This window comes from Zalophus californianus, chromosome 2 (assembly GCF_009762305.2).
Source record: "Zalophus californianus isolate mZalCal1 chromosome 2, mZalCal1.pri.v2, whole genome shotgun sequence".
NCBI lineage: Eukaryota > Metazoa > Chordata > Mammalia > Carnivora > Otariidae > Zalophus > Zalophus californianus.
The window spans coordinates 91,372,575-91,397,064 of NC_045596.1; the positions used below are offsets into that span (position 1 = coordinate 91,372,575).

Genomic DNA, 24,490 nt, shown 5'->3' on the forward strand with positions numbered 1-24,490 from the left:
TCACAATTCTCACACAACATTTCTCCCTCTAAATTATAGCTGAAATATATTTGCTTTTTATTTTTCATTTTGGGTTGGTACAGTATAACTTATTGATGGTACATGACAAGGTAGGGCTCCCCAATACCCTCCTCTTCTTCAGGGAGTCTGGGATAGGAACTGTGTAGAGATCAAGAGATTCTCAGTGTATTGGGGGATGAGTTGGGGCAATGACTCCTCCAGCTGCTGAGGGTCTCTGTCTTCTTGTTCTCTCTGGGGCTCATGGTCCAAGGGGCTCTTACTCCTTGGAGGCCATCTGGACCATAACGTCTACCACCCGGTTGATGTAGCCAAATTCATTGTCCTACCAGGTAATGAGCTTTACAAGGTGGTCATTGAGAGCAATGCAAGCCCCAGCATCAAAAGTGGAAGAGTGGGTGTCCTGTTAAAGTTGTAGATAACCTGATCCTCAGTGTAACCCGGCATTCTCTTGAGGGAGCCTTTTGATGCCTGCATCACCGCTTTCTTGATGTCGTTGTATTTGACAGCTTTCTCCAGGTGAGTGAGGGACAGGTGGGTCTATGTAGGGAGAGATAGATAGGGGGCCATGCGATCAGGCTCACAAAATTCAAAACTGTGGAAGATGAAAGGAAACCAGAGATAAGGGAACCAACCAGACCGTCCTGTCTGAGGGGTCAGAGGTGGGGTTTTGTTGTAACAACTACTTGTGGCCAAGAAAATTAGCAGGCCCTAAAAAGGAAGGTGTTATCACTAGTCCTTGCTGTATGGTGATATCAATATAGATGTTAAAAGGATTTAAGTCCCCTGGTTAGCTTTCTAGAAAAGACCATCCCTAAAAGCCTCAGTGGCAACACTGTCGGGACCTCTCTCACCCCCGAGAGCTTTTTCTGTATCCTCACTTAATAAACTTCTATCACTTTACTCACTCTCCTTTGTGAGATTCATTCTTTGACTCCATGAGACAAGAACCTCACTCTTACACATCACAGGTGGCAGGTTAGAGGCCACAGCTGACACTCTGGGAGTGGAGACATGGAAAGCCATGCCAGTGAGCTTCCTTCCCATTCAGCTCAGAGATGACCTTGTCTATAGCCTTGGCAGGACCAGTGGAAGCAGGAATGATGTTCTGGGCAGCCCTTTGGCCATCATACCACAGCTTCCCAGAGGGGCCATCTAGGGTCCTCTGGTGGCAGCGATGGCATGGACTGTGAGCCTGAGTCCCTCCAGGATGCCAAAGTTGTCATGGATGACCTTGGCCAGAGGGGCCAAGCAGTTGGTGGTACAGGAGACATTGCTGATAATCTTCAGGGAGTTGTCATACTTCTCATGGTTTATGCCCATCACAAACACGGGGGCATCAGCAGAAGAGGCAGAGATGATGACCCTCTTGGCCCCACCCTTCAAGTGAGAGCCCTAGCCCTCCCCATGGTGATGAAGGCCCCAGTGGACTCCACAGCATACTCAGCATCAGCATCACCCCATTTGATGCTGGCAGGATCTCGCTCCTGGAAGATAAAGATGGGCTTTCCACTGATGACAAGTTTCCTGTTCTCAGCCTTGACTGTGCTGTTGAATTTGCCATGGGTGCAATCATACTAGAACATGTAGACCATGTAGTTGAGGTCAATGAAAGGGTGATTGATGGTGACAATATCCACTTTGCCAGAGATGGTGACCTGAAACACAATACAGCCAAACCCGTTTACTCTGACCTTCACATCATGTCTTGGGATGCAGCTGGCATTGCACCAGAAGATGTAGCTGTCTGTCAAATGGGGAGGAGCAGAGAGCCAGTATATGCTTTTTAAAATCGATGGAAACCATTTGGGGCAAAGACCAGCAGTCAAATTAACATACGAAACTCAGTGTCTCCCGTGTTCCTGTTAGGCTTAGGAATGTTTATCTCATATGAGAATGTGGTTAGAATTAAGCATAATGAATGCATATTTTACATACAATGTCAGAATCCCTTAAAAATATCCTGGGCTTTGACAATAATGCAATTTATTTTATGTAAGAACCATTTTTAGTGAGACAGCCATTATACTAATCTGAAAGAACAGTGCTATAGTAGAAAATACAAATGAATTTGTAAGTAAATGTGGAGATGAAAACAATTATGACTAAAACAAACAGATCTGACTTCACAGAGAAGATGGCATTTGATCTGAGCTTTCAAAGGTGAACAGAATTCAAGTGGGAAGAAGAGAAGCAACAATTATAAGCTGAGGGGACACCATAAGAAGAAGCAAAGAGGTCTTTAAATGATGGAGATAAGGAAGAGATAGGTAGATCTGAGAGTGTTGAGTCCCGCAGATGATTCAACACAATGAGGGGAGGAGATAATGAGCATGAGCTCCCTGAAAATTTCTATACTTAAGGGGTAAGCAGAGGGAGAGGAGGCAGGAAAGGGAACAAAGAAAGACTATTATCAGAGATGTTGGAGCAAGCTAAGTTATTTTGTATCATACATTGAAAGAAGAAAGCCTATGAGGAGGGACCAGTCAATAGAGTCAAATGCTATGGAATGCAATAGCAGATGGAACAAAGAATTATCGGTTTGATTTGGCAGTTAGTACTTATATGAGCTGTTTGCCGGAATGTTAGTTTGATGGAGGCATGGGCCAGAATGCGGTAGAGTGGGGACCGAATGAGAGAACGTAAAGAAGTAAAGAGCCAGCTCAAAAAATTTTGTCTCTTCTCTATCATAAACTGAGAATGATCATTCTCTCTCATTCAACTCCCTTAATCCTTAGTTTGTATCATTTAATGATACTTTTTAAAAAGGATTTTATTTACTTATTTGAGAAAGAGAGAGAGAGAGAGCACAAGCAGGGGGAGAAGGAGAAGCAGGCTCCCCTCTGAGCAAGAAGCCCCATGCAGGGTTCGATCCCAGGACTCTGGGATCATGTCCTGAGCTGAAGGCAGACGCTTAACTGACGAAGCCACCCAAGCTCCCCTTATTGATATTTTTAATGACATCGTATGGCTTGTGGGTATTTGTTTACACATTTTATCTCCCTATTGTGATTGGTACCAATTTTTATATACTTCATATCATAAAAAGAGTACTTACATAGTATGCTCAATGATGAACTTTTAACCAGTGCATCATTAGGTACGATTCCAACCATTTCATAGTTAAGTAAGAAATTTACACTGACCACTCTAATCTTTTCTTGCTCTACTGAACTACAGTGTTGATTGTCTATAGGCACACCTCAGAGATGTTTACACAGTACTATAGTTTATTAAGTGTGCAATACCATCGTCTAAAAAACAATGTACATCCCTTAATTAAAATACTTTATTGATAAAAAAGTGCTAACCATCACCTGAGCTTTCAGTGAATCCTAATCTTTTTCTGGTGGAGGGTCTTGCCTAGATGTTGATGGCTGCTGATTGATTATGGTGGGGCTTGCTGAAGGTCAGGGAGGCTGTGGCAATTTCTTAAAATAAGCTGACAATGAAGTTTGCCACATTGATGGACTCTTCCTTTCATGAGTGTTTTCTCTGAAGCATGTGAAGGTATTTGATAGCATTTTACCCATAGTAAAACTTTTTCATAATTGGAGTCAATCCTCTTAAACCCTGCAACTGCCTTATCAACTAAGTTTACATAATATTCTAAGTCCTTTGTTGTCATTGCAACAATTTTCATAGCGTTTCCACCAGGAGTAGTTTCCATCTCAAGAAACCATGTTCTTTGCTCATCCATAAGAATCAACTCCTCATCCACTCAAGTTTGATCCTGAGATTGCACCAATTCAGTCACATCTTCAGGCTTCACATTTAATTCTAGTTCTCTTGCTATTTCCACCCCATGTGTGGTTAACTTCCTCAACTGAAATCTTAAGCCCCTCACAGTCATCCATGAGGGTTGGAATCAACTTCTTCCAGACTCCTGTTTCTGTTGATACTTTCATCATTCCCCCTCAATCACAAATGTTCTTACTGGCATCTAGAATGGTAAATTCTTTCCAGAGAGTTTTCAATTTATTTGCCTAGATCCATCAGAGGATTCACTATCTATGGCAGCTATAGCCTTATGAAATGTATTTTTTAAATCATAAGCCTCGAAAGTCTTGATCCATGGGCTGTAGAATGGATGTTGTGTTAGCAGGCATGAAAACAACATCAATCTCATTGTCCATCTCCATCAGAGCTCTTGGCTGACCAGGAGCATTGTCAATGAGCAGTAACATTTTGAAAGGAATATTTCTTTCTGAGCAGTGGTTCTCAACAATGAGCTTAAAACATTCAGTAAACCATGTTGTAAACAGATGTGCTGTCATACAGGCTTCCTTCTTCCATTTATAGAGTACAAGCAGAATAGATTTAGCATAGTTCTTAAGGGTCTTAGGATTTTTGGAATGTTAAATGAGCAATGGCTTCAACTTAAGATCACCCAGATGCATCAGCCTCTAATGAGAGAGTCAGCCTGTCCTCTGAAGCTTTGGAAGCCAGGCACCGACTTCTCCTCTCTAGCTATGAAAGACCTAGATGGCATCTTTTTCCAAAAAGATAGAAGACTGTTTTATCTATATTGAAAATCTGTTGTTCAATGAAACCAACTCCATTGATGATCTTAGTCAGATCTTCTAGATAACTTGCTGCAGCTTCTACATCAGCATTTGCTGCTTCACCTTGCACTTGTAGGTTATGGAGATGACTTCTTGTCTTCAAACTCATGAACCAACCTCTACTAGCTTCAAATTTTTCATCTGTAGCTTCCTCACCTTTCTCAGCCTTCACAGAATTGAAGAAAGCTAGGGCCTTGCTCTGGATTAGGCTTTGGCTTAAGAAAATGTTGTAACTGGTATGATCTATCCAGACCACTGAAACTTTGTCCATATCAGTGATAAGGTTGTTTTGCTTTCTTATCATTTGTACATTTACTAGAGTAGCATTTTTAATTTCCTTCAAGAACTTTTACTTTGCATTCACAACTTGGCTAATGATTTGGTGTGAAAGACCTAACTTTCTGCCTAGCTCAGCTTTTGACATGCCTTCCTCACTAACCTTAATCATTTCTAGCCTTTGATTGGAAGTGAGAGATGTGTGACTTTTCCTTTCATTTGAACATTTAGAGGTGATTGTAGGGTTATTAATTGGCCTAACTTCAATATTATTGTGTCTCAGGGATTAGAGAGGCCTGAGGAGAGGGAGAGAGACAGAGGGACAGCAGATTGGTGGAGCAGTCACAACACATACCACATTTATCAATTAAGCTTGTTATCCTATATGGATGTGGTTTGTGGTTCCCATGAACAATTATAATAGTAATATTAAAAATTACTGATCACAGATCACCATAACAAATGTAATAATAATGAAAAAAGTTTGAAATATTGCTGGAATTATCAAAATGTCACACCAAGACATGAAGCGAGAAAATGCTGTTGGAAAAACGGTGCCAATATTTGCTTAACACAGAGTTACCCAAACCTTCAGTCTGTAAAAAACACAATATCTGCAAAATACAATAAAGTACAATAAGACAAGAAAGGCCTATATATTCATCATCCTTTTTAAATACTTCTTCTTTTTTTTTTTTTTTTTAGTTTGAAGAGTCTTAAAGAACTGTGTGGATATTACTTTTTTTTTAAAATTTATTACCCATTGAGTCCGGTAGATCCTCAAGACATTGACTGTTCTACTCAGGTCAAGGCCCCCTTCCCAGCATCCTCAGCTTACCTCTCCAAAACCAATGATACTAACAAAACCAAACCAAGCTAAGCCAAATCAAACCAAATTAAGTCATATTATATACAAATGAAATCAAACTAAACTCATACATAACAAGTCTTATAGCCCTGAATTCCTGTGCTTACATTGATGAACTGTTTATGGACATTATTCCTATTCCCGTATCTCTGAATGTATGAACTTGTTTTTTTTTTTGAAAAAACTATTTTTATTTCTAGGTTTTTTTTTAATTTTATTATGTTATGTTAGTCACCATACAAAATACATCATTAGTTTTTGATGTGGTGATCCAGGATCCATTGTTTGCGTATAACACCCAGTCCTCCATGCAGTACGTGCCCTCCTTAATACCCATCACTGGGCTAACCAATCCCCCCTCCCCTCTAAAACCCTATTTGTTTCTCAGAGTCCATAGTCTCTCATGGTTCGTCTCTCCCTCTGATTCCCCCCCCATTTTTCCCTTCCTTCTCCTAATGTCCTCCATGCTATTCCTTATGTTCCATAAATAAGTGAAACCATATGATAATTGAGTTTCTCTGCTTGACTATTTCACTTAGCATAATCTCCTCCAGTCCCATCCATGTTGATGCAAAAGTTGGGTATTCATCCTTTCTGATGGCTGAGTAATATTCCATTCTATATATGGACCACATCTTCTTTTATCCATTCATCTGTTGAAGGGCATCTTGGCTCTTTCCACAGTTTGGCTATTGCAGACATTGCTGCTATGAATATTGGGGTGCATATGGCCCTTCTTTTCACTACATCCGTGTCTTTGGGGTAAATACCCAGGAGTTCATCAAGATAAAAAGTGTCTGCACAGCAAAGGAAACAGTCAACAAAACAAAGAGGCAACCCACAGAATGGGAGAAGATGTTTGCAAATGACACTACAGATAAAGAGCTGGTATCCAAGATTTATAAAGAACTTCTCAAACTCAACACCCAAAAAATAAATAATCAAGTCAAAAAATGGGCAGAAGATATGAAAAGACACTTCTCTGAAGAAGACATACAAATGGGTAACAGACACATCAATGTATGAACTTTTGAACACTAATTTGAAAATTTTCTTTGGGAATGATTTTCTGTATTTTTGGAAACAGCCCTGGGTGTTTACCCAGAGCAACTCAAGGAAGGTTACTTAGAGTGGTTACCTAGGAACCTGGTGAATATATCAATAGATATTTCTAGAGACTAACTCTAAACATCTATTTTAAACAGTCTTAGCAATTTAATGGTAGAGAAAATTCTGAAGGAGTTATTTCCCTAGTAAAACTTCTGAGACATTTTTAGAATACAAGACAAATACCCCCAGCCCCTGGTGGGGTTGTTTGTTTGTTTGTTTTTAGTTTTTTTTTTTTAATTAAAAAAATAGAAATAAAAAAGGTAGAATAGATTGATTAGGTAAAAGTTAAAACTGGACATTTAGGGCATCTCAACTGGCACCAAATCAATTATATCATTTTTTTTTTAACCTTCACTTAAAAACCATCTGGGCCTGTCATAATAGACTCAGCCTCTAGGCACAGTCAAGAAGGAGTTGTCCAGATTGTCAAGAACACATGCCTTATACCACTTGTACAACACTTGTATGAAGAAGGCAACTTCTACAACAATGGGTAAAATTATGTAGTGTTCAGGAAGTCTGTAAGTATGAATAGCTCTAGGATAATGTAAATGTTTATAAAGCACAGTTAGCAGTCAGAGATTTCACACCTTCTTCCACCAAACACCTAATTTGTTTTTTTCTTAAAAAAATTTTTATATTACATTTTTAATGTCAGAACATTTGCAGGGACTAGAATAAATTTTGCTCTTTTTTTTCAGATTTTAATAATCTTACCTATGTTTCTAGTTTCTTCTCTTTCATCCATCACAGATCTTTAAAAATGCAAAATCATTAGAGATCTTTTCTTTCTTTATTATGTAAGGGAGATGGAGGGCTATGGAGAAAATCCGCAATGATTTTAGATTATAGAAATTGTATTTTGGTTATTAGTAATTACAGTCTTGTAGCTCAATTTAATTCATGTATTTTGAGTGCTCTCATAGTTTCATTCATTCGACTGATCACTATAAATGTGTCAACTAAGCATGAAGACTATAGCTTCAGACTTCATAAAATTTACCAGCTAATCTGATGTGATAGATGAATGAGCATCCATTCATCCTAATTTAAAGGAAAGTTCTCAAAAATGGAAAAGATTCTAGGGGAAAAATAGGACTTTAATTTCAAAGGTTTTTTTTTCCCCTCTCTTCTGTCATTCAAATATGGACTCAAATGTTTGCACTCATTCATAAGATCTGTAATCATCTAAGAATGTTCATTAATCTTTATGATGTTAATTCTGTGTCATCTTTTGTTCTCTAGCATATTGTACCTCTACTCAAATATTTTTCAAAATTCTCAGTGACTTTTGCCCACAATGCATTTTTAAGGCGTAATTATTTTCCTGACTCATTCTAGATCCTTTGAGGAAATGAGCAGAGGGATATCCTATGTGTTAAGGCAATTCTTCAAGGAATTAATTATAAAATGGCCTGTTTTGAAGATGCCCTGAGTTATGTGTTAGGACAATTTTATTTTGTTCTCATCTTATGAGAGAGATCTTACAAAACCAAAATAGTTCATTTGAGAGGAAGATAATTGCAAAGGTGGATCTTTGACCTAGCTACTCACACATACTTGTTATTATTACTCGAGATAGTATAGATGGTCATTTTAATGTGCATTTACCAGTCATCAACACACTTTACAGAGGATAAAGCTTAAGAAGTTAGAGCAGATGACTTCCAAATGCCATTGCAGTTTTGCCATGTGATGACATATGATTGTTACTACGTAGGTAAGCAAGCTTAAAAGCACACTGAACAAATAACTAAAGCCATCACAAGCCCAAATCTGAAAAAGAACCAGAAATGATTTTGAGTTCCTTCACATTTAGAATTAGATGATGTATTTACCTCTTTTTATATAGTATTTTAAGTGTTATTTATTCACTTATAGAAAATACCATAAACAGCTGGTCCATATTTTGCTTTTGGGTGATTTCCTTCAGTAACTGTGGAGAAGAGTTCGTATGAAATTAGAGTCCTTCTTTGTTCTATGGAAAATCATGTAGTCGATGATTATGATGCTCCAAACTTGGATCGACAAACATGTAATCGTGGACTTTGGAGAGATGTTGCTGTAAAAGCCAGCTCACTTCTTTTCTTCTTCTCGTTGCAAAAGCTTGTTTGTAATTAGTTTGTTTTCTGCAGTGCTTCTTCAGTTCCATTAAAATAATCAGTGACTTTCTTACTTTTTCTTTCTTTCTCTCTTTCTTTCTTTCTCTCTCTCTCTTTCTTTCTTTCTTTCTTTCTTCTTCTTTCTTCCTTTCTTCTTTTTTCTCTTTCTTTCTTTCTTTCTTTTTCTTTCTTTCTTCTTTCTTCTTTCTTTCTTCTGAAGCTAATTAATGTTGTGATCATTAAACCATTAAAATGAAGGCAAGCATAATTAAAAATTTCTCCATTTAAAATGTTTGGTTATACATAAGTGACAGAAGAGTATAAAACATATATTAAAGAGCAAGAATAAAATATTTAGCAATATGAACTTTCATCTTAAACTAGTGATAGATGGAACACTTGGCACCCTTCAGAAGTCCTGCAGGCTTTTTTGACCATGGGGAGTTTGGGCTTCTCAGCCTGGCTAAGAAACATAGAGCACGGCCTGCTGAAGATTGGAAAAAGAGCTTGAGGTCAGAGGTCGACACAGTGAGGGAGTTTGCTCTTTAAGAGGTTATCTGTGGATCTGCAAAGCCAAAGTATAATTGGGTTTTGTGATGTGATTTTAGTGTGTAATTGTATATGATCTTAGATAGTTTGAAAGACAAGCTTGGAAGATTTTTCTAGCCTGTTTGTGATAGCAATTTTAGGGATCGTGTGCAATCTTGGATGGACAATTCAGAATGATCAAAAATAGCCATCAGAAGTGATACAGCAAGTACTTGATTCATTTTAATTATAATCAGCCCATTGATTTTAATGTAATGTTTTCTTTCTTTTTAGGAAATTGCGTTGGCTATGAAAATAAAGATATTTAGTTTTCATGATGGGTAGCAGCATAGCCAATTTTATATCATCATCATAGTTCTCAGTATTTCAGAGTTTGAACTTTACCAAGGATTACTGAATCATGACAAGGAAAGAAAAAAGTTAGAGTGCTGCACTTGAATATCTAGGATTCTTTTTTGCCACTAAATTTGTCAAGTTTCTGATTCCTGAATATTCTAAACATGAGAAATAAACATTTCCTTATTGTTTTAGGTGTTTAGGGCTGCCTTGATTAAGCTGTCCCTGCTGTCAGTTATGTTCTTATAAGCCTGGTTGGATCTATTTCATGTTAGGAAAAAGCTCAGATAAAGCCAGGAAAGCTTAATGTTTATCCAATGTGAAAATAATTACTCAAAAGTGTTATTCTTAATCCAGATAATTAGAGTGAGGAAGGCAAGATCAGTGTCATTGTGAATTATGCCCCGGCAATTGACTCTTGGTCCTTGTAAGTTTCAGGTGAAGATGTGAATGGATAAAGGTTAGATTAAACATAATCCAAAGTAGCTGCAACCTTAATCTGTTATGATACAAGGATGATCACTTAAAAAGAGCTGGATTGTGGGATTGTTTCTGGTTGGATAAGATGCCGCTCGACTGGGACTAGTCTGAAAACACGCTTAGCACCATGTCACTGCGGCTGGGAGCTCTTGTGCACGACTGCAGCCTGCCACAACTGACAGGCGCTCCTGGGCTCACGCTGCACGTTGGCAGAATCACCCTTTCACAGTATCTGGGCTTCACAATAATATGCCTTCCAATGGTCTGCGTGGCACAAATATTTCCTGTGACCTTTGTGGCATCTCTTCTTGGTTGTCATAAGCATGGACTGGAAAGCTGCTAAAACTCCACTATAAAGTATGCAGCCATTTATTAACTTACACAGTTAGAAGGCATATTTTAATTGTCCTTATTTTTGCTCTGTTTCAACATAAAAAGTCTATTGTAAGTATGACTCTTTTAAGGTAATTCGCAATATTTGTAGAACTAGTTATCTATCAAGTATTTTGAAAATAAAGCTAGGCTTTTCTAAATATTTCTGGGGAGTTAATTTTTTTTTTTTTTTTTTTGGAGTACTGGCAATGAGATCCAAGAGCCTTTAAAAGGCATGATGCAAAATCCAGCCTTTTTTTTAATTGCAAGGGAAAAAAAGTATTTGGACTTTCATCTATTTTTCTCAATAAATCTCAGAAATTTAATACAATCAATTTCTGAGTGGCTAAGTTGGTTTGCTTTCATACAGAAAATGGAATAAAAAGTATTATTATGTGAAATCTTATTGCCAAATTGAAATGCATTCTATTTTATGACAAATGAATTTTAAATAGTGTTTGAACATTTAATGATTTATAATAGTTGTTTATTCCTCTCCCCAATAAAATTGTGTTGTGCCACATTTATTGTTGCTAAATAGTTAAGAAAATAACTAATGCAATGTAAAAGATAATAATGTGAATTTTGGGGGCACCTGGGTGACTCGGTCAGTTAAGCACCTGCCTTCGGCTCAGGTCATGATCTCCAGGTCCTGGGATGGAGCCCCGCATCGGGCTCCCTGCTCAGTGGGGAATCCGCTTCTCCCTCTCTTTCTGTCCCTCCTCCGTGCTTGTACTCGCTCTCTCTCTCTCAAATAAATAAATAAAATCCTTAAAAAAAATAATGTGAATTTTAAAAATACATTTAGCTTGACGTGGAATAAAGTTCTAAATGATTAGTTTGAATATTTTAGTAAGGTATTAAAGTATTATATTTTAATAAATATCACTCTGATATATCAATATATTTAACCTTCATTAAAATCCAAGTTTTCATCTGATACATGTTGTCCTTTGATAAATATATAACATTGTGTGCCATGAATGTACCAGACGTGTTTTCTAGTTACATTAACGACTTTCATATGTGTGAACTTTGCTTTTCAAAATTTGTTTTTCAAAGGCAATAAATATTTGTTGGGCATTTACTACCCACATTAAGGCATTTGTTCCATATTTTTACAAATTATTTAATAATTTCTGAAATTATTTCACAAATTGATACATTTATGCAACTGATGTTTTACCAAGGGCCTCTTACGTGCCAAACAGTGGTTAGGGATGGTGACTACAGCACTGAACAAAACTGAGTCTCTGTCCTCATGAGGCTTACAGCTTTGTGAGCAAAGAGAGGAAGTAATATAAAAAGTAAATACATAATATGGAAAAAAGTGGTAAATGCAATGAAGAAAAAATGTATGGTTAGGGGTTTGAGAATGGGGCATGGCAGATCACTATTTACATGGAAATATTAGGGATGGCTTCATGGAGAAGGACTTGTGAAAAGACCTAAAGAGTATGAGAGACTAGGTCAAGTGGTGCTCTTGGCTAAGAAGGCACTGGCTTCCAGATAATTACTCTTTTTTGGTAAATAGAACAAGTTACCAGGCAGATTTTCATCAGGCATTCAAACATAGTTATCATTTCAGAATTTACTGATAAGTTTTGCCAGAGTACCAGATTCTTTTCTATATTTTAAAAAATTATTCAGATTGAACAATCTTCAATAGCTTGTGGTTCTAAAATATTTGTAAACATATTTTGTGCTTGATTTTGGGAAAACAGTGTGTCTTTATCTTCCAGATGACGATGAAAAACATATAGCTATCAGCCATCAAGAAAATGCACTTGTATTCTTGTATGAAAGAATAACAGCAAGAAAGAAGAATGTCTCTTGGTGCTTAGTCAATTGTGTGTGAGCGCTACAGGCCCCAGGAATTCTGTTGTCATTGTGTGTTCTACCTTCTATAGATATAAGTCTTACACCAGACTTTGCCTTGTGAATGAGATGACTTAACAGGCATATTGACCAGGAGATGTAGATATTTTGCTCACCTGACTTGTTGACACTAGAACTCTTATTTTTTCCTAATTTTCAAAACACTATTTCATTGCCTATATCCCGAAGAGAATTTGCCCTTTACTTTTTGTGTTATTTGTTTATTTTTTAATGTAAACATATTTTCCAGATAATCACTGCAGAAAAGAATCTGCTAAGGAAGAAAAGAGAATAGACATGAAATTACTAAGTTCCTTGACAAAAAGAGGAAGGTAAGGGATAAACTGAAAGAAGAATACTTACAGAAAGAGGAGATTGATGTCACTAAAAACATTTATCTCTTTACAGCTTTAGAACGAGGGCTTCTAGGACAAAATCCAGCCAACGGACTTCCTCATAGAAAAGAGAGAATAAGGCATAGTTGCAAAGTTCAGGTTGGATGAGAACGCAGAGGTCCAGAAGGGAAGAGGCAGGCTTTGGCCAGGTTCATACACAGCATCTCAGCAGAGCCAGAAGTACTCCCAGTCTAGTGCATCAGAGCAGCAAATGGCTTCTAACTGGCACAGACAGTCCCGAACTTATGAACAGACAATGTTTAAATGGTCAGTAAGCTTCTATTTTCTCATAAGAAAAAAAAAGTTATAATGAATAGTTAGAGTCATAATAGAGCTGAACCATAATAGCCCTGAGCCCCAAATTCTGAGGTCTCTGTACCATAATCATTCTTGAGCCTCAGTTGCCATAAGCCCAGAGTCCTGTTGAATGCTACATGGTTTTCCCTGCTTCTACGCCTTCACTTTTTAACCCAGAGTCTTGAGGCTCTTTAAGAAAGGAGACTGTACCGAGATGATGGCTGTTGGAAAGATACCAAAGCAGGGCCAGCTGGGAGACCAGGTGACAGCCTCTGGGGTAATTCTTTGGAGGTGGGAGTAGGGTGGTGGGTGGGAAGTCTGGGCTCTAGAATCGCCAGCAGCAGCTCTCGCAGATGTCGACTAGTGAGAATGGGATCACATGGGTGGAATGAAAACAATACTGTCATGTATTGGATGGCAACCAATCAAACATACTTGGGGGTAGAAATGGCCCTGACACTTGTATTGGCACTAAAGTCCCTTTCCTTGTCCCTTGGGATGGGATGAAAGAGTTATCAGTCCATGGGAGTAAATTAAAATGCAAAATTGTGATTTTTAATAATTCATTTAGCAATAATTACTTGTCTTCATGAAAGAGTTAAATCCTCCCTCACTTGCAGAAGGAGAGAAGATTGTCATTGAACCTCGTAAGTACAGGCAATAGACATTTAGATAAAACAACCACCAGGGTTGAACATAAACACAGAAAGTTTGGCTTTAGTAGAAGCCACGTAACTTAGCAGGACCTTTCACAAAGACAAAGGGAAGATACCACATGATCACCTCAATTGAGTCAATATGTAAACAAATAAAAATTATTAATACATTAGAAATAGAAAGCAAAGCAACTTAATGAATATAAAAATATCATCAATTGTATTTTGTCAGTTCTAAAGTGCATTTTACAATTGTTTGTATTTCAGGTGTGACTAAATAAATTCAGTTTACTTGAAGGTGATCTACTTTGCTCAGTCCTTTAAGAAACAAAAGATGAAAGTATTCATTATTACTCTTAATCATTTAAATTCTGAAGTTTCTTGACAAAAAATAACACAAGAACAGATATAAAAGCTGTGACTATCAGGAAGAATAAAAATCCATCATTATTAACAGAGTACATAATTGTATTTCTAGAAAAATCCAAGAGGGTCAGCTGATAAACTATTGGAACTAGTAAGGACATTCATTAAGTGGCAGGATATAAGATAAATATGTAATATTAATAACCAATTGCAGCTTTATTGCTTGCTTTCTAAGCAAAGAAATGATGCTACTCTTGAAATATAAAAAGATAGTTTTGACCATAGTTTTAAACACTGTTTATGTTAAAACACCCAAAGCATAATAAAAGGACAAAAGTTAACCTGAAAAAAACATTAGCAACATACATGACAGACTGAGAAATAGAATTCTTAAATACAAAGAACTCTTACAAATTGAAGGTAATGGCCTGCATTGGAAAATGGCAAAAATATAAAGAGATAAATCACGAAAACACAACCAACACTAATTCATGAAAAAGAAAAATCTCCCTCTCATTGATATTAAAATTAAAATAACTATAAAGTACCACTTCTCTTCTGTGTTAATTATCTATTCCTGTGCAATTAATTATCCCCAAATTTAGTGGCTTGAACAAACATTTATTTTATTTTTTTAAGATTTTATTTATTTATTTGTCAGAGAGAGAGAGAGGCAGATAGAGGGAGAAGCAGGCTCCCCACTGAGCAAGGAGCCCCATGCTGGACTCCGTCCCAGGACCTTGAGATCATGACCCCAGCCAAAGGCAGATGCTTAACCGACTGAGCCACCTAGGCATCCCAACAAATATTTATTACCTTATGTTTTCTGTGGGTGAAGAATCCAGGGGTGGCAGTACCTTTATCTCAGAATCTCTTACAAAGTTGCCTTGGAGGTGTTAGTTGGAGGGACAGGAGTCATTTCATGATTCAGCTAGGAGACTATCTGATCTTAATATCACTCACGCGACTGTTGGCAGACCTCTGATTCTCGCTGGCTATTGGCCAGAGATATTAGTTCCTTTGCCTTACACGTCTTTTCATAGGACTACTCACAACTGGCAGCTTTCAGCAGAACAAGGAACATGAGAGAGGCAGAAGAAGGGGGTTCAGAGTGGGGAGGAGGAGGGAGGATGTGGGAGCCCAAGACGAAGCTATCTTCTTTTTATAACCTAATTTTGGAAGTGATATCCCATTGCTTCTTCAATATGCTTTTGAATAGAACTAAATCAGGAATCCAGCCCAACTCAAGGGGAGGGAATCACACAAAGGTATGAATACCCAAGGGCAGGGATCACGGGGGCTATTTTAGAGTCTGAGCATTCACACCTCCCATTAAACAGCAAAGATGAAAAATAAACACTTAAAAAAAATCAACTCGTAAAAATCTGGTGTTGAAAAGGGTGAGGAGAAATATAGTCTGGTAAGAATAATACATTGATGTAAACTTTTGGGATAATTTTTATCTAAAAAGCAATAACATGTTCATACTCTTGGACCCATAATTATATTTGTAGAAATTTATCATAAAGACAAAAGAAGAGACACACACAAAGACTTGTATAAAGGAATGTACATCAGAACCTCATTTATAATAACAAAGTAGTAAACTAACTTTTACAAAGAAAGGAAAGATGAAATGATTTATAGTGAAATCTGGATAGTAGAATATTTTAGTCACTTTATTATGTTTCCAAAGTATATTTCACATTAGAAAAGGCATTAACATTAGAAAGCCTTAAAATGTTTAAACAAAAAATGCAAACTACTGTGTAGTATGATTTTGATTATACTGAAATATTGCTTTTAAATATATATATACGTATATATTAAATATATACATATATATATACTATATATATATATAGAGAGAGAGAGAGAGAGAAAGGAACAGAGAAAGAGATACAGAGATATAAATACAATTATTACCATTATATATCTTTGGTAAGAAGATTAGAAGACTTAGGAGTGAAACTTTTAAAGACAGTTTTGGTTTATAAAAATGTCTATGTGTACAAAAAGGAACTTTCCCAACATTTTCTTTTGCTCCTTAATTTTCTCCTGCCAATGCAAAGTAGAGGGTTATGATTTAATGTAAAGACATGATTAGCTGTGTTGGCAACAGTATGTCCAGTCATTTTAATTGGTGGTATGCCACATGATGGACAGAACCAAAACTATGGTGTACCACAGAACTGGGAGCAGTTTCCATACCTCAAGGCCCAGTATTGGTCTTGGCTAAAATACTATGTGATGATAACAAATGCTATACTTTAAAAGTAATTTCATGTTGGCATACATTTAACATCATCTGATGCTTTTTAGCTAAAGTCACTGTTTTACTTATGCTTCTTTTACAGAATCTCGTATAAATCTGCTTTCAAAAAGTTAAATCTCACCACCATCCACAGTTAGTATTTTTCCAAACCACCATAATGTGTTTGAAATTAGAGTAGGTAAGCATTTGAAACAAAGAGATCAATCAGGAACATGCTTATTTTTTACTTTCATGGTTTTAGATGTCCACTTAGAGATTTCACTCACCTATAATTAAATCCAGCCCATTACATAATCCTGTGAAAATAATTTCTTTAACATCAGCCTTTCCTGCTAGACTGTGAGAAACATGAGGGCAGGGATGTTATTGGTCCTACTCATCTATTTCCAATACCTCCTATTGGAAACCTGGAGCTTAGCAGAGACATAGTATTTCTTTATTAACTGAATGAATGAATGAACAAAGGAATAATAAAGCTCTAGGTACTTGAGTTTGTTTGTAGTAACATGTCTAGGACATTTTACTTTGTTTCTGTCTTGTTTCTATCATCACCAACACAGGAAATTTTAGAATCCATAATGATGGTCTTCTTGTTTTGATAACACTCCTTTTCCCAAAGTCTCCACTTTTGCACACCCTTACCCCCAACAAAATACCAAGAAAGAAAGATAATTGTCTAAATAACAAACTAAAGAATAACAAATTCTGGGGGGAGACTTGTTGGTGTTATTTAATCAAGTAACACAAAATAATGGGTATATCTGCCTTTTTCAGTAATTTTGTTAAATGGGTTGGTTTTTTGGTCATTATGTTTCTTTTTTTTAATTATTATGTTATGTTAATCACCATACATTACATCATTAGTTTTTGGTGTAGCGATCCATGATTCATTGTTTGCGTATAACACCCAGTGCTCCACGCAATACGTGCCCTCTTTAATACCCATCACCAGGCTGACCCATCCCCCCACCACCCTCCCCTCTAGGACTGTCAATTTGTTTTTCAGAGTCCAAGGTCATTATGTTTCTATGTACAGTAATTTCCCATGGAGTTCAATTTGTGTGTGCGTGTGTGTGTGGGGGGGGCATTTGAGTGTGGCAGACAGAATAGTGACTCCCAAGAGTGTCCATATCCTAATTCCTTGAACTTGTGAATATGTTACCTCATATGGCAAAGAAGACTTGCAGACATGATTAAGATACAGACTTTGAGATGGGGAGATTTTCCTGGATATCTGGTGGGCCAATCTGATCACGCAAATCCTTTAAAAGTGGAGACACTATCTGGCTGTGGTTATAGAGAGATGTGACAATGGAAGAAAGGATCAGAGAGCTGTGTCTTTGCTGTCTTTGGAGATGGAAGAAGGAAGCCTCGAGCCAATGAATGCAGGAGGCCTCTGGAAGTCAGAAAGGGTCAAAGAAACCAGTCTTCCCCTAAAGCTTCTAAAAGGAACACAGCCCTGCCAACACCTTGATGCTAGCCCTGTGAGATCTGCGTTGAACTTCTGACCTACTGAATTGCAAGATAAAAAATTCTGTTGTTTTAAGTCATTAGATTTGTAGTAATTAGTTACAATAGACAACAAATGCAGTGATATTTTGGGTGAATTCATGTGAATCTATTTGTCTAGGTCTAAAACAGTTACTTTAGTGAAAATATTTATAAAAAAATTATATCTTTAGATTAGCTAACTGCTTGGCCAAGTAAATTTAAGTACATATGGATTTTTCAAATTGCCCTTTTGATTAAAAGAAAACATAATCAGGTGGGCCAGTTGGAATTTTAGTAGGTAGTGCTCTTTCCTGATACTTTTTGGGGGATCTTATGGGAATCATTATGTGTAGTTAAATTAGGAATGTGTGTGGCTGTGGTCATGTTTTCTTTTCCTATGGAGATGGAGAATGGCAGAATGTGGGGGTTGGAAGGTGACTTGGTGTTTGTGGTTAGGTTGGTGAAATATTTTGTGGGCTTGTTGATTTTATATATGACTCTTTCAGTCATAATCTCTTGGCAATGTGACAACAGTACCCTTTATCTGGAGTTTTCCAATATTTGACTTGTTAATATCGACATGGGAATAAAGAGATGAAAACAAGAAATCAGCTAAACAAATCATAAAAGATCATGGTTAAAATTGAGTTAGAGGTTAAACTTTGTTACTTTCATTTTTAAATTCTATTATTTAACTATAAGGTAAAAAAGTTAAACAGCAATTTTTAACGCAAATTCTTTATTTTTATGAAGTATTTCTATTTAAGAAGTTTTATGAGATTTCGACTGTTTGAAGCAATGCAAATAGCTTTATTTCTTCTTCCATTTGGCATATATACTAGTTTCCTAATACTGTTACAAAAGATTACCACAAACTCTGTGGCTTAATGCAACACAGATTTATTTTCTTACAGTTCGGAGGTCAGAAGTCCAAAGTGAGTCTTAGGTGCTAAAGTCAAGGTATTGGCAGGGCTGGAGGCTCTGGGTGAGGATTTGTTGTATTGCCTCTTCTGGCTTGTAGACATGGCTCAAACTCCTTCTCAGGCATAGCGGCACATTACTCCAATCTCTTGCTTGTTATCACATGTCCTCTAATCTGGACTCTTCCTGCATCCCCTTTATAAGGACGTTTGTGATTACATCCGACCCATCTAGATATCCAGCATGATCTCCCGTGTCAAAATCTTTAACTTAAACATATCTACAAAGTCCCTTTTCGGCATTGTAAATTGATATTCAGAGGTTCCAGGAATTAGGCTACGACATGTGTGTGTGTGTATGTGTGTGAGTGGTATGTAGGTGGATTATTCAGTCTGCCTCAATATAAACTAGAAATCACAAATGCGGCACGTTTTGCATGGAGCACTGGGTATTATACGCAAACAATGAATCATGGAACACTACATCAAAAACTAATGATGTAATGTATGGTGATTAACATAACATAATTAAAAAAAAGAAATCACAAATGCTCTGATACCTCTCAATATTGTCCTTATCTTGGAGGACCAGAGTCTCCCTTGACAAAGAAGATCCCTTGTCAAAGTTTCTGGTGGTCATTTCAACCAAGACACTACATGTAATTCATAGAATAATAGCACTGAAGAGTTGTCAGAGACTTGGAAATTGTGTAGTTCATAACTTTTTGAATTAATGAGGAAATAGAGGAAAGCTTGTATGTTATATATCTGGAATTAAAATTCAGTCTTTATATCTTTAGAAAAACCAAAAGCATGGTGTTAAATGAAGCAAGAGAATGTTTTGACTTATTGGATAGATAGTAAAAATCATTAATAATTTATGTAAATAATTTATTGTCATTTGTTGATGTATGTAATAGAGACCATTTTTTTTTAAATTCAAAATATAGACTATGGTTCCAAAATATAATAAAAAAGAGTTCTAACTCAAGCCTTTTATTTAAACTATACTTATTTGAAAAATAATATAAAATAATAACCAAATAATTTTTAAGCTAAAACATTTAAAACTTGCTTCTGTATTGGTAAATATAATTTAATTCAATTGACAGAACAACAAAAGAAAGTATTAGAAGTATTTAGGCATTATATAGGATTGTGGGCTAAGAGTTGAGTACCACTATGCAATGATTCACACAGCTACATATAGACAGACACCTCCCCCCCCACACATATATAGAAACGCATATGGATATATATGTGTAAGTATATATATTTAACTTTATACTTCTATTTTGATTACCTTGCAACTTCACCTTTAGCTTTTGTGTTTAACTGCTTAACATAATAACTATGCAATGCTTTGTTATTTCATTTACAATAATATATTCTCACAGTGTTAAGAAAAATTACCAAGTCTACCATGTTATATGTTATTTAAATCATGGCCATAGAAAATGTTCACTTATTAATGCATCTGAAATATGCATTAATAAGTGAACTTCTCTGCTCAGTAATAACAAATGATAATGCCATATTTTGTAATATTTCTAGATAGGACATAACATTTTTTCAATATATTCCTGACAATAGAAACTACCATCAGCTTTTAAAATGCGTAATTTCATGAAACTTCCATTTGTTATCTATTGGAACCCACAGAATGAGTTCCAACAACTTAATAAACTTAATAGGTAATTACATCTTTACTAATAATTGGATTTATAATGAATGCATATTCCAATATAGTTCTTTAAGAAGAAATTATGTTCTTTTAGTTGTGATCTTTTAAAAGATTTTAAAAGATTTTAAGATATGTTATTTGATATTCGTTTTAAAATATGTTATTTGATAGTTGTTTCAGCTGACAAATGAAATGTTCTGATCTTCTCACTAAAAACCACCCACAATACTACAAAAGGTTACATATCTTATGTGAAAGAAAAATGTAATGCAATTTCTCTTAATAGTATTTAGAAGAAAATTGCAAACCTTAACTTTGCATTTTCTAAAGATTTGTTTTGTTTTATAATCCATGTGTTTTTTTTAAAGATTATATTAAAAACTAATTTTCAAAATTAAAAAAAACCTAACCAAGACATTTTAGTGTTCTACCCATTCCATTCATCCATTTTATGTTTGGAAAACTGTATTTTTTATGTTTGTGTGTGCATGTTTGTGAGTGTATGTGTATATGCACACACAACTGCTTATGTGTATGCACACACAGCCATTCAGATACATATCTGTGATGCTAAATTTTATGTGTCGACTTGACTGAGACATGGAGTGCCCAGATTAAACTTGATATCTGGGTGTGTCTTTGAGGGTGTTTCTAGATGAGATTAGTATTTGAATTGGTAGAGTGAGAAAAGCAAATTGCTCTCCTTAATGTGGGTGAGCATCACCCAATCCGTTGAGGGTCCAAATAGAATAAAAAGGCAGATGAAGGGGAAATTCGCTTTCTGTGCCTGACTGTTGAACTAAGACATCAGTCTTTTTCTAAACTTTCAGGCTAAGATTCATACCATTGATCCTCCTGTTCTCAGGACTACACCCCCACCTTTCCTGCTTGCAGACAACACATCATGGGACTTCTCAGCCTCCATAATAGCATAAGCCTATTATTTATAATAATCTCTTTATATATAGAAATAGAAATATACATAGTCTGTTCTTTTGGAGCAACCTTTGTGGAATTAAAGAATTCCTTTATGGAATATGGTGAGATATAAAGAATCTGAATCAAGATTTATATTCAGTATAGATATCATCTTATTTTTTTAGTGGGTTCTACTACCATATTTTTGATGATCCGTTTTAGTATGAAGAAAAGGAGAACAATATGTTTATTATATGACTGAGAAAAGGGAAAGATCAAGTGAAAATAGCAAGTGGAGCAAGTAGAGAATACAAAGAAAAAGATTATCTTTCTGTACAACAGGGAGGGAGGAAATTGATGAGTTTGGCCTGGTCCTAAATTGGCTTTAGGATTTGAAATTGTCAGAGAAAATTCTCTAAACAGAATTGTCTCAATAAGCTCTTGTGAACATAACTTGACATCCCGTAAACTAGGTCACATGTGCTTAGATTATTTCTTAAATGGTCATGGAAGAAAGAAATTAATGGTTTGTTTGTTAATTACCTCTAAATTTCAATATTCCTTGAAATACATTGGTAATCTAGTAAATTGGTATACTGGTTAGGAGTGCTTAGCTTTCCTACCCAGGAGCATTAACTTAGTACACTAGTTGGGACTGCAAATAAATATCCAATGTCTTTTACTATTATCTTACAAAATGAATCAAAACTTCTTTTTGTCCTTGTGGTCTTAGAAACATCTCTTCAAATATGGTGTCACTGGAGCTTTTTTTTTTAAAGACTTTATTTTTATTTATTGGGGGGGCAGAGGGAGAGGGAGAAGCCAACTTCCTGCTGAGCAGGAAGCCTGACACAAGACTTCCCCTCCCCCCACCAGATCATGCCCTGTGCCAAAATCAGACGCTAAACTGACTGAGCCACCCAGGCACCCCTCACTGGAGCTTTTTAAGTATAGGTAAATGTCTATTTAAACTACCTATTTTCTTAATTAACCTCTTAATCTCTTTTCTGGATTAACCAGGGCTCTCCCTCCTTTTTATTTATTTATTTATTTATTTTTTACCTTTTGATTTAGATTTATTTTTTATTTTATTTTATTTTTTAAATTTTATTTTATTATGCTATGTTAGTTACCATACAGTACATCATTAGTTTTTGACGTGGTGATCCACGATCCGTTGTTTTCGTATAACACCCAGTGCTCCATGCAGTACGTGCCCTCCTTAGTACCCATCACCGGACTAACCCATCCTCCCACCCCCCTCCCCTCTAGAACCCCAAGTTTGTTTCTCAGAGTCCATAGTCTCCCATGGTTTGTCTCTCCCTCCACTTCTCCCCCTTCATTTTTCCCTTCCTTCTCCTAACATCCTCCATGCTATTCTTCATGTTCCACAAATAAGTGAAACCATATGATAATTGACTTTCTCTGCTTGACTTCTTTCACTTAGCATATTCTCCTCCAGTCCCATCCATGTTGATGTAAAAGTTGGGTCTTCATCCTTTCTGATGGCTGAGTAATATTCCATTGTATATATGGACCACATCTTCTTTATCCATTCATCTGTTGAAGGGCATCTTGGCTCTTTCCACAGTTTGGCTATTGCAGACATTGCTGCTATGAACATTGGGGTGCATATGGCCCTTCTTTTCACTACATCTGTGTCTTTGGGGTAAATACCCAGGAGTGCAATTGCTGGGTCATAGGGTAGCTCTATTTTTAATTTTTTGAGGAACCTCCACACTGTTTTCCAAAGTGGCTGTACCAGCTTGCATTCCCACCAACAGTGTAAGAGGGTTCCCCTTTCTCCACAACCTCTCCAACATTTGTTGTTTCTTGCCTTGTCAATTTTGGCCATTCTAACTGGTGTAAGGTGGTATCTCAGTGTGGTTTTGATTTGAATTTCCCTGATGGCTACTGACGATGAACATTTTTTCATGTGTCTGTTAGCCATTTGTATGTCTTCTTTGGAGAGTGTCTATTCATGTCTTCTGCTCATTTTTTGAATGCATTATTTGTTTTTTGGGTGTTGAATTTGAGAAGTTCTCTATAGATCTTGAATACCAGCCCTTTATCTGTAGTGTCACTTGCAAATATCTTCTCCCATTTTGTGGGTTGCCTCTTTGTTTTGTTGACTGTTTCCTTTGCTGTGCAGAAGCTTTTTATCTTGATGAAGTCCCAAAAGTTCATTTTTGCTTTTATTTCACTAGCCTTTGGAGATGTATTTTGAGAGAAGTTCCTGTGGCCAATGTCAAAGAGGTTATTGCCTATGTTCTCCTCTAGGATTTTGATGGATTCCTGTCTCACACTGAGGTCTTTCATCCATTTTGAGTTTATCTTTGTGAATGGTGTTAGAGAATGGTTGAGTTTCATTCTTCTGTATATAGCTGTCCAATTTTCGCAGCACCATTTATTGAAGAGACTTTTTTCCATTGCATATTTTTTCCTGCTTTGTCAAAGATTATTTGACCACAGAGTTGAGGGTCCATATCTGGGCTCTCTATTCTGTTCCATTGGTCTATATGTCTGTTTTTGTGCCAGTACCATGCTGTCTTGGTGATCACTGCTTTGTAATATAGCTTGAAATCAGGCAACGTGATGCTCCCAGCTTTTTTTTTTTTTTTTTCTTTTTCAACGTTTCCTTGGCGATTCAGGGTCTTTTCTGATTCCACACAAATTTTAGGATTGTTTGTTCCAGCACTTTGAAAAATGTCATTGGAATTTTGATCGGGATGGCATTGAAGGTATAGATTGCTCTGGGTAGCATAAACATTTTAACAATGTTTATTCTTCTGCTCCATGAGCATGGAATGTTTTTCTCCCTCCCTTTTATAAAGAACAGTGGCTGCATATATTCTACTCCCATGGAGTGAGCTATACATCCCCAAATGCGTTTTTGTTCACCAAATACCTTTATGCTGATTGTTATTCTTATAC

The 24,490-nt window shown here is 36.5% G+C and overlaps 1 pseudogene; it reads right to left on the minus strand.

The window, feature by feature from the left end:
• Window positions 1-997: 997 nt before the first annotated feature.
• Window positions 998-19,059, minus strand: LOC113925518 (annotated as a pseudogene).
• Between the last annotated feature and the right edge of the window lie 5,431 nt (window positions 19,060-24,490).